Here is a 10,026-nt window from a genome sequence, read left to right as displayed (position 1 = left end):
GGCCATTTGAAGAATCTCAAATATAAAATATATTTTCATTTGTTTAAGACTTTTTTGGTTACTACATGATTCCATATGTGTTATTTCATAGTTTTGATGTCTTCACTATTATTCTACAATGTAGGATGTAAAGAAAAACCCTTGAATGAGTAGGTGTTCTAAAACGTTTGACAAGATGTGTAGCTTTGACCATGGGTTGATTAGTTGTTTTGGTCTTTGGCTGCTTTAACACAATGTTTGTACCATGCTGCTCTGGGACCAGGTTTGGTGACAACTACTATGCACATGTTGTTGATTATCATTTCTAATACACAGCTAGATGGCTTCCCATCCATCTTCCCATCAGCCAGCAGGGAAGACTACCGCCAAAACAACGTCTGACCAAAACATAGTCTGCTGTACCTGACTGTTAGTAGCCAAAAGGCAGACATCATACTGTGACTGACCAAAACATAGCCAAAACATATCCTCTCTGGGCCTGCCTTATGTTATCTTCACTGTTGATATGTTTTTCTCCATGCTGGTCCCTCATAATGAGAATGGTGATGAAATACTTGCTAGAACTCCTTTGTGGCTAATTAGCTTTTTTTGAAAGTCATTAAAAATGAACATTAATTATTCATCATTCTGCAGTGCCTTATGATCATTGTTTGTTTTGAAAAGCAACAACAATCCGTTTCTGTACAGGGAGAGCCGGGGCTCAGTATTTGCTCTCTAATATCAGGTTTAATTAGGCGAAAGTTAGAGAGAGATCTGAGTTGTCCTAATGAGCCCCTCAGCCCCCAACCAGCTGGTGCTGATGATGCTCAATGGCCACACGTCTGATGCTCCTTCTCAGACAATACGTCTCAATGATATACTGTATATCTCTATAAAAAAATGTATCAACAACTACTAGGCCACTGCTGTACGTCCCATAAGATGACCTCATACCATAGAGGTCAAGTTGCATTGCTCTTTTATGTACCGCCCATGTATGGTAAGCAAAATTATGTTGAAAAAACATCTTCTCCAGATGAAGTTAGGTTCATTTTAGGTTCTGAATTAAAAAGTGAAAAGATCTCTTTTCCGAACGTTTAAAATAGGTATTTTTGGACATTAAAAATACATATTTTCCAGATGTTTCAAATAAATAGTTTCCGAACGTTGAAATTACGTTAATGTTCAGTTCTGAATGAAAGTTGAAAATATGTATTTTCCCGACGTTGAAAATGCATATTCTCCAGACATTGAAATCTGGCTCATTTTCAGGTCCTAGTGAAAGTTGAAAAGACGTAATTTACAGACATTGAAAATACAAAATGTTCTGGTCATGTAATGCGTCTGTGTGTAGCTGGTGAGATGAGTCAGGCACAGGACAGCAGATATGAGTAATGAAAACAATTTTACTCAATAATATAACAATACACGTCGTAATAAATACAAGGCCACAAATACGGACCGCAATACAATAAACAATTACTCAAACTAAACAAACATGGGGGAACAGAGGGTTAAATAATGAACAAGTAATTGGGGAATTGAAACCAGATGTGTGAGACAACACAAATGGAAAATGAAAAGTGGATCGGCGATGGCTAGAAGTCGTGACAGTACCCACCCCCCTTGAAGCATGGCTCCAGTAGCGGGCCGACACCGACCGCGGGGACGACCCCGAGGCGCAGGGCGATCCGGATGGAGACAGTGGAACTCCCGCAGCAACGAAGAGTCCAAGACGTCCTCCCCCGGCACCCAGAATGTCTCCTCCGGACCGTACCCCTCCCACTCCACGAGGTACTGAAGACCCCTCGCTCGGCGCCTTGAGTCCAGGATGGCTCAAACAGCATACGCCGGGGCCCCCTCGGTGTCCAGAGGGGGTGGAGGAACCTCCCGCACCTCAGTCTCCTGGAGTGGACCAGCCACCACCGGCCTGAGGAGAGACACATGGAACGAGGGATTAATATGGTAATCTTGGGGGAAGCTGTAACCTGTAGCATACCTCGTTCAGTCTCCTCAGAACTTTGAATGGCCCCACAAACCGCGGACCCAGCTTCTGGCAGGGCAGGCGGAGGCAGGTTTCGGGTCGAGAGCCACACCTGGTCCCCCGGTGTTCACTGCGGTGGCGGTCGGCGCTCGCCTTCTGCCGCCTACGGCCCGTTGCAGGTGCACATGGGCGGCGTCCCAGGTCTCCTCCCAGCGCTTAAGCCATTCATCCACCGCATGAGCTTCGATCTGGCTCTGATGCCAAGGTGCCAGAACCGGCTGATACCCCAGTACGCACTGGAAGGGAGAGAGGTTAGTGGTGGAGTGAGTTTTGGGCCATCTCTGCCCAGGGGATGAACGCCGCCCACTCCCCCGGCTGGTCCTGGCAATATGACCGCAGAACCCTACCCACATCCTGGTTTACTCTCTCCACCTGCCCGTTACTCTCGGGATGAAAACCTGAGGTGAGGCTGACCGAGACCCCCAGACGCTCCATGAACGCTCTCCAGACCCTGGATGTGAACTGGCGACCCCGATCAGAGACTATGTCCTCAGGCACCCTGAAGTGCCGGAAGATGTGAGTGAACAGGGCCTCCGCAGCCTGTAGGGCCATAGGGAGACCGGGCAAAGGGAGAAGACGGCAGGACTTAGAAAACTGATCCACAATGGCCAGGATCGTGGTGTTGCCCTGTGAGGGAGGAAGATCCCTCAGGAAGTCCACCGACAGGTGAGACCACGGCCGTTGTGGAACGGGTAGGGGTTGTAACTTCCCTCTAGGCAGGTGCCTGGGAGCCTTGTACTGGGCGCACACCAAACAGGAGGAAACATAAACCCTCACGTCCTTGGCCAAGGTGGACCACCAGTACTTCCCACTAAGGCAACGCACAGTCCGACCGATGCCAGGGTGACCAGAGGAGGGTGACTTGTGGACCCAATAGATCAAACGGTCGCGGACAGCAGACGGAACGTACAGGCGCCCAGCTGGACACTGGGGGGGAGTGGGCTCTGTACGTAACGCCCGCTTGATGTCCGCGTCCAGCTCCCACACCACCGGTGCCACCAGGTAAGAGGCCAGAAGTATGGGAGTGGGATCCATGGACTGCTCCTCTGTGTCATACATCCAGGACAGTGCGTCTGCCTTAGCGTTCTGGGAACCTGGTCTGGAGGACTGAGTGAAAACAAAACGGGTAAAGAACATGGTTCACCTTGCCTGGCGAGGGTCTCCAGGAGACCCTGGAGACCCTTCACTATTATTCTACAATGTAGAAAATAGTCAAAATAAAGAAAAACCCTGGAATTAGTAGGTGTCCAAACTTTTGACTGGGACTGTATGCCTATGATTGGTTCCAATTTGGTCCGATCCGAAACAAATAGGACGTTGAAATCAAGGCCGGTCTGGGCCGCACCAGAAAAAGTTTCCCAAAAGATGTCTCCGTCGGTATGTGCTTAGTGGGGGGTTTATTTTTATTTTATTTCATTAGGATCCCCATGAGCCGATGGCGACAGCTAGTCTTACTGGGTTGCAACACATAACAAAAAATACATTGCAGATCAAATACTTTACAATTTACACTACCGTTCAAAAGTTTGGAGTCACTTAGAAATGTCCTTTGTCTTTTAAAGAAAAACTTTTTTTTTGTCCATTAAAATAGCATAAAATTGATCAGAAATAGAGTGTAGACATTGCTAATGTTTTAAATTACTGTTGTAGCTGGAAACAGCTGGTTTTTAAAGGAATATCTACATAGGCACATTATCAGCAACCATCACTCCCGTGTTCCAATGACACGTTGTGTTAGCTAATCCAAGTTTATAATTTTAAAAGTCTAATTGATCATTAGAAAACACAGAAAGAAAAAGAAAACAGTTGCAAAGAAAAAGCTGTATCTCAGACTGGCCAATAAAAATAAAAGATTAAGATGGGCAAAAGAACACAGACACTGGACAGAGGAACTCTGCCTAGAAGGCCAGCATTCCGGAGTCGCCTCTTCACTGTTGACGTTGTGACTTGTGTTTTGCGGGTACTACCTCTCTTTCAAAAACATTTCAGCACAAACATTTCAAAACATTTCAAAATAAATCTAAAAACATAATTCCACTTTGATATTATGAGGTATTGTCTGCAGGTCAGTGACACACAATCTCAATTGAATCCATTTAAAATTCAGACTGTAACACAACTAAATGTGAAAAAAATAAAGGGGTGTGAATACTTTCTGAATCCACAATATGGTAGAGGCTGAAAGCCATCAACACATCATAAGTCATTTGTGTCAGTGTTGACATGTTGAGTGTCCTTGTCTATAAGCATGCTGAAAGTCTGTTGTTAATGTGTTAACAGAGAAATAGCATTGTATTTGGTCAAACACCATTTTTCCCATCAGTTTGCTAAGAGCTGGCAGCAAGCTGATAGGTCTGCTGTAAAGGCTGCTTTACCATTCTTGGGTAGCGTAATGATTTTGGCTTCCCTCCAGGCCTGAGGGCAGATCACTTTCTCTAGGCTCAAATGAAAGATATGACAGGGGCCTCCCGAATGGCACAGCCGTCTAAGGCACTGCATCCCAGTGCTTGAGGTTCCCAGGTTCAAGGCTGTGTCGTGACTGCGAGTCCCATAGGGAGGCTCGTCCGGGTTAGGGGACGGTTTGGCCAGCGGGGCTTTACTTGGCTCATAGCACTCTAACGACACCTTACGGCGAGTGGGGTGCCTGCAGGCTGACCTCGGTTGCAGGCTGACCCACACATTGGTGCAGTTGGCTTCCGGGTTAAGAGGTTAGGTGTTAAGAAGCGTGGTTTGGGTTTCGTGATCAGGTGGCAGCGTGGTAGGCACAGCTTGTCCCATGAATGAATCACAAAAATTGAGGATTACCTGATAACTACTAAAAACAAACATTCTGGATAATATAGAGAATCTGGAACTATATATTGATCAGCATTTTGATATGCTCAAAAAAGAAACAAGACCTTTCCTCGAGTTCTGGAGCGAAACGGGAGGGAAGCTAAGATATCAAATTTAACATTGTAGGGGGACGTTTTTATAACTTTGTGTCCAGAAGATAGAGCATTGCTTACAAGCATGAGCGAGCAATTAAAAAAAACTAGATCTATTGCCTGGGCTACTGGGGGAGGTTGAGGCCTTAAAAACAGGAATGGATTACAGTAATAAAATGGAAGAAATATGAGCAGAAAATAATATATTGAAAACTACAGTGGACTCCCTAAAAGACACTACAGAGAGGCTACGGTATGATAATAAAACAATGAAACCCGAATTACTTGATCTAAAGTGCAGAAGTATGAAAAATAATATTGTTATAATGGGAATAAAGGAGGATGAAAATGAAAACTATCAGTTAACTGAGGAAAAAGTCAAGGTGTTCATGAAACGTAATCTCAAGATGACAGACACACAGGAGGTAAAGACAGTTTAAAGTAGGATATTCACGCTTTGAAACCTCAATAGCTTTCAAACCACTAGAGCAACAGACTCCAAATAAGTGTCATGATGTTGGAAAAATTGCACACAACATTGCATAGGTCTTATTTTCACGATTTGGACATTAATTCACTTTCCAAAGCTAATAAACATGTGGAAATGTGAGCAGCAGTTTGTATTCCTAGTTGAATTAGTTAGGGAGCGTAAATAAGTACACACTTTTTTTACATTCGAATTTCAATAGCTCTTTGGTCATGTGACCTTGACTCAAACAAGGTTCAGAATGTACACTCAGTGGGCCTACACGTTACACACCCTTTAGTTTGTCCATTTTCATCTCACATGTTTTTACATTCATTTTTCAAACTTTCAAATTTCAATAGCTCCTTTGTCATCGACTTCCCTTCTATATTGCACACACTCTTGTTTGTGTACTGTAAAATCACGCGGTATAACGTACATTTTTCATAGGTTTAAATTTCAATAGCTCCTTGGTCATGTCAATTACACACCTAAGAAGCGTGCTGTGGATATACACCCATATTGCGTAACCTCTAGTCATGTATCTTCTATATTGTTGTACATTAATGTTAGTTTGACAATTAGGGGGTTCAGTCCAGTGTTGTTTACCCTTTTCTTTAATATTTATCTATAATAATTGGTAGTTCTAAGTACTTATTTTCCCTGTTTTTTTATTTTTCCACAGTATTTAACAATAGGATAGAGACAGATATCTCCTTTCATCATTAATATCAACCATAAAGGAAAATGACAAAGTACTAGAGTCATGTTAATAATTGTCCAAAGCAGGGATGGAGAGTGAGCTAGTGAAGTAGGCTGCAGTGGGTTTGCTGGTCAATACATACAGTATCAATGAATACAAATGTAATATTGACAAATTAAACAGAAATTGTAGACCTTTAATCTTTCCCAACATGTCAACAGACACTTTACTTCAAAAAGGACGGAATATTTCACAGTGTTAACTTTCTCTTTATCCCTGGTTGATGTACATGTCAGAGCCTCTTCAGTGTGGATGGGGTAGAGCACATATGTCAGAGTCAAGGCCCGCGGGCCACATCCGGCCCGCGAGAAGGTTTTTTACGGCCCCTGGGATGATCTTGATTTATTATTAGAACCGGCCCGCAGACCGCAGCAAGCCGGCAGCCCGCAGATCTTTTACACGCACCAATACTACATTTCCCACAATGCAACGGTGACGCACCGAGCAGTAGGCTGCTTCATTTCAATATTTATTGGCACAGCAGTTGTCAGCATCACAGTAAAATTAACTTTCAGATACCCATCAAAAATGGCAAAACGGAAGGTGGACACTGAGAACCGGGGTTTCAAACAAGGTGGGAGTCGGAGTATTTGTTCACGGAGGTAGCTGGAAAACCTGTGTGTCTTCTGTGTGGAGAAAGTGTGGCGGTACTGAAAGAGTATAATCTGAGACGACATTATGAAACGAAACACGCGGACAAAAACAAGAATATGGACATGGAACAAAGGCTACAAAAGGCAGAGGAATTAAAACGAGGCCTCAAATCTCGACAGGCTCTGTTCAAAAAAGCCAAATCACAAGGCCAGGCTGCTGTCAAGGCCAGTTTTATTTTGGCAGAAGAGATCGCTAAATCAGCCCGGCCATTTACGGAGGGGGATTTCATCAAAAACTGCATGATTAAAGTTTGTGACGAAGTTTGCCCAGAAAAAAGGCAACTCTTTTTAAATGTGAGTCTGAGCAGAAACACCATTGCCGAGAGAGTAGACCAGTTGTCCATCAATCTAAAAGAGCAGCTTGTGAAAAAGGGAAAAGATTTCATTGCATATTCCTTGGCTGTGGATGAGAGCACCGACATTTCTGACATTGCCCAGTTGTCAATTTTCATCCGCGGAGTGGACTCCAGCCTAAGCGTGACAGAGGAGTTTTTGGCTTTACGTCCTATGCATGGCACAACTACGGGGCATGATTTGTATGAAGAGGTGTCAAGATGTGTAAATGAGATGGAGCTGCCTTGGGAAAAACTCGTGGGTTTGACAACCGACGGAGCACCTGCGATGTGTGGACACAGGAGCGGACTGGTGGCGAAGATACGGGAAAAGATGCAAGAGGAAAACGCGACAGGTGAGCTGACAGCTTATCATTGTATCATACACCAGGAAGCGTTGTGCGGTAAAGCCTTGAAAATGGAGCATGTAATGAGCATCATCACGCGCACAGTTAACTTTATCAGAGCCAAAGGTTTGAATCACCGCCAGTTCAAGGCATTTCTGACGGAGTTAGAAACGGAGCATGGTGATTTGCCTTATCACACAGAGGTGCGATGGCTAAGCCAGGGAAAGGTGCTTCAAAGATGTTTCGAGCTTCGTGAGGAGATTTGTCTGTTCTTGGACAGCAAAGGGAAAGACACAACACAACTCCGAGACGAAATGTTTCTGTGTGAAATGGCTTTTCTGTGTGACATTACGAGTCATCTGAATGCAATGAACTTGCAGCTGCAGGGTCGGGATCGTGTCATCTCTGATATGTACAGTACAGTGAAGGCATTTAAAACCAAACTGACTCTGTGGGAGACGCAGATGCGGAAAGAAAATTTGAGCCACTTTCCCAGCTGCCAGACCATGAAAGAGAAGCTCTCTACCAGTGCGTTCCCGAGCGCACAGTTGGCTGATAAAATAGGTATGCTTGCCGCTGACTTTCGACGCCGATTTGCTGACTTTGAAGCACAAAAAAGCAGGTTGGAACTGCTCGGTAACCCATTTGCTGTTGACGTGGAAAGCTCACCACCAAACCTCCAAATGGAGTTGATTGACCTCCAATGCAATGATGCACTGAGGGCAAAATATGCGGCAGTGGGTGCTGCGGAGTTCGCCCGTTTCCTCCCCGACACAATGCCCCAGCTGCGCATCCAGGCTGCTCAAACGTTGTCTATGTTTGGCAGCACATACCTGTGTGAACAACTGTTTTCTTTGATGAACTTGAACAAAACATCACACAGAAGTCGACTTACTGCTGAACACCTCCACTCAATTCTGAGGATTTCCTCAGCTCAGAGCCTTACCCCGAACATTGATGAACTTGTGGAAAAGATGGGACACCACCAAGTATCACCCTCAACCTCAAACAAGTGAACATTACTGTGCAATCACATATTTAGAGTTTTTACTCAGTTCAAGTTTAAAAGTTAAAGTTTAATATTTGTTTTCACTGCATGTTACTTCTCCTTAAACAAAGTGTTGTTTTTGATTAATAGATTTTTGCACTTTATTTTATTGTATTTCAATCCAATTATATTTTAAAAATATTTCAGTTGAGTGGATGATAGAAAATTGCTATTATTGTTTTTTTCTTTGAAGTAAATTTAGCCCACTTTTGCTAAAATAGAAAATATAGGCTACTGATGGTGCCTTGAATACCGGTTTCTTTCATTTAATGTTCATGTTATGGGGATTTTTATATAAAGGAAATTTGTCTTTTGTGTCTGTTGAAAATTAAAGATTACTGACAGAGCCATAAGAAAATATTGCTTTATTTATCTGATCATATTGGAATATATTTGTTAGGTTTTCAGTAGGTTCAATTAGGTTCACTAGACTATATGCGTCATTTAAAAATTTTTCAATGAACATTCGAACAGTCCGGCCCTCGGCTTGTAGCTAAATTTTTTATTTGGCCCTCCGTCCATTTGACTTTGACACCCCTGGGGTAGAGCATACATTATCAACAACAGACTGCACTTCCAGTTTGTGTTCTTTACTCTGTTGAACTCTGTTGTCTTCATTCCGAGGCACAGCACATGGAACCACCGAATGCAAAACATTCAATCTAAAACAAAACAAAGCGTAACACTTTATAAATAATATCAAATATCAATGCAGAATCAGCCATCCATTGTGTTATATCATAAATTGTCTTACATGCCGTCACTGTTGTCAAAAGATTATAAACATGTTAAATAAAGTTACTAACCCAGTCAGTCTTTGGGCCATATCCAGGTTCTTTATCAGTGGCACACATGAAGCAGTTGTTGGCTTTATTGAACTATGAAATCATAGGCATGAACTGAACATATGGCTGTCCCACAAAACTACATAAAAATACATAATTTACATTTACTTAGAATTAAATGTCATTACATACCAGACATTTTTAGTATATCCTCAGCCATTTCTTTTCGCAGTTGCTCCATGTGTTTTTGTGAAGGTTCCTTATCAATTTGGGATGTTGGGGAAGTTCTGTGCAACTTCCTTGGCCATCTACACCAAAAAATAAAATAGAGTTTTTACCTAATTGTCACATTATTGAAAATGTAACTATCAAACCTGCATTACAAAGACCCTGCAGCTGAAGATGTCCTTCTGCATGTTGTGAGTTATTTCCCCTCCTTTACACTTCCTGTCCACCCAGTCGTCTTTTCCATGGCAAGCTCTTGAGTGTAACGGATGTGAAACGGCTAGCTTAGTTAGCGGTGCGCGCTAAATAGCATTTCAACCGGTGACGTCACTTGCTCTGAGACCTTGAAGTAGTAGCGGCTTTTGTGGAGCGATGTGTAACGATGCTTTGTGGGTGACTGTTGTTGATGTGTGCAGAGGGTCCCTGGTTTGAGCCCGGGTATGGGCGTGGGGACGGT

At 43.4% G+C, this 10,026-nt stretch overlaps 1 long non-coding RNA gene across 1 annotated transcript; it reads right to left on the bottom strand.

The window, feature by feature from the left end:
• Nucleotides 1-8,948: 8,948 nt before the first annotated feature.
• Nucleotides 8,949-9,766, bottom strand: LOC118395030 (uncharacterized). Its single transcript, XR_004827876.2, has 3 exons — nucleotides 9,537-9,766; nucleotides 9,366-9,437; nucleotides 8,949-9,221 (listed from the first exon to the last, which is right to left on the bottom strand). It is a non-coding gene; the product is annotated as an uncharacterized LOC118395030 (long non-coding RNA).
• Between the last annotated feature and the right edge of the window lie 260 nt (nucleotides 9,767-10,026).

Source organism: Oncorhynchus keta, chromosome 1 (assembly GCF_023373465.1).
Source record: "Oncorhynchus keta strain PuntledgeMale-10-30-2019 chromosome 1, Oket_V2, whole genome shotgun sequence".
Taxonomy (NCBI): domain Eukaryota; kingdom Metazoa; phylum Chordata; class Actinopteri; order Salmoniformes; family Salmonidae; genus Oncorhynchus; species Oncorhynchus keta.
Note: the sequence above shows the minus strand (reverse complement) of the source record. Positions and strands in the feature narration are given on the sequence as shown.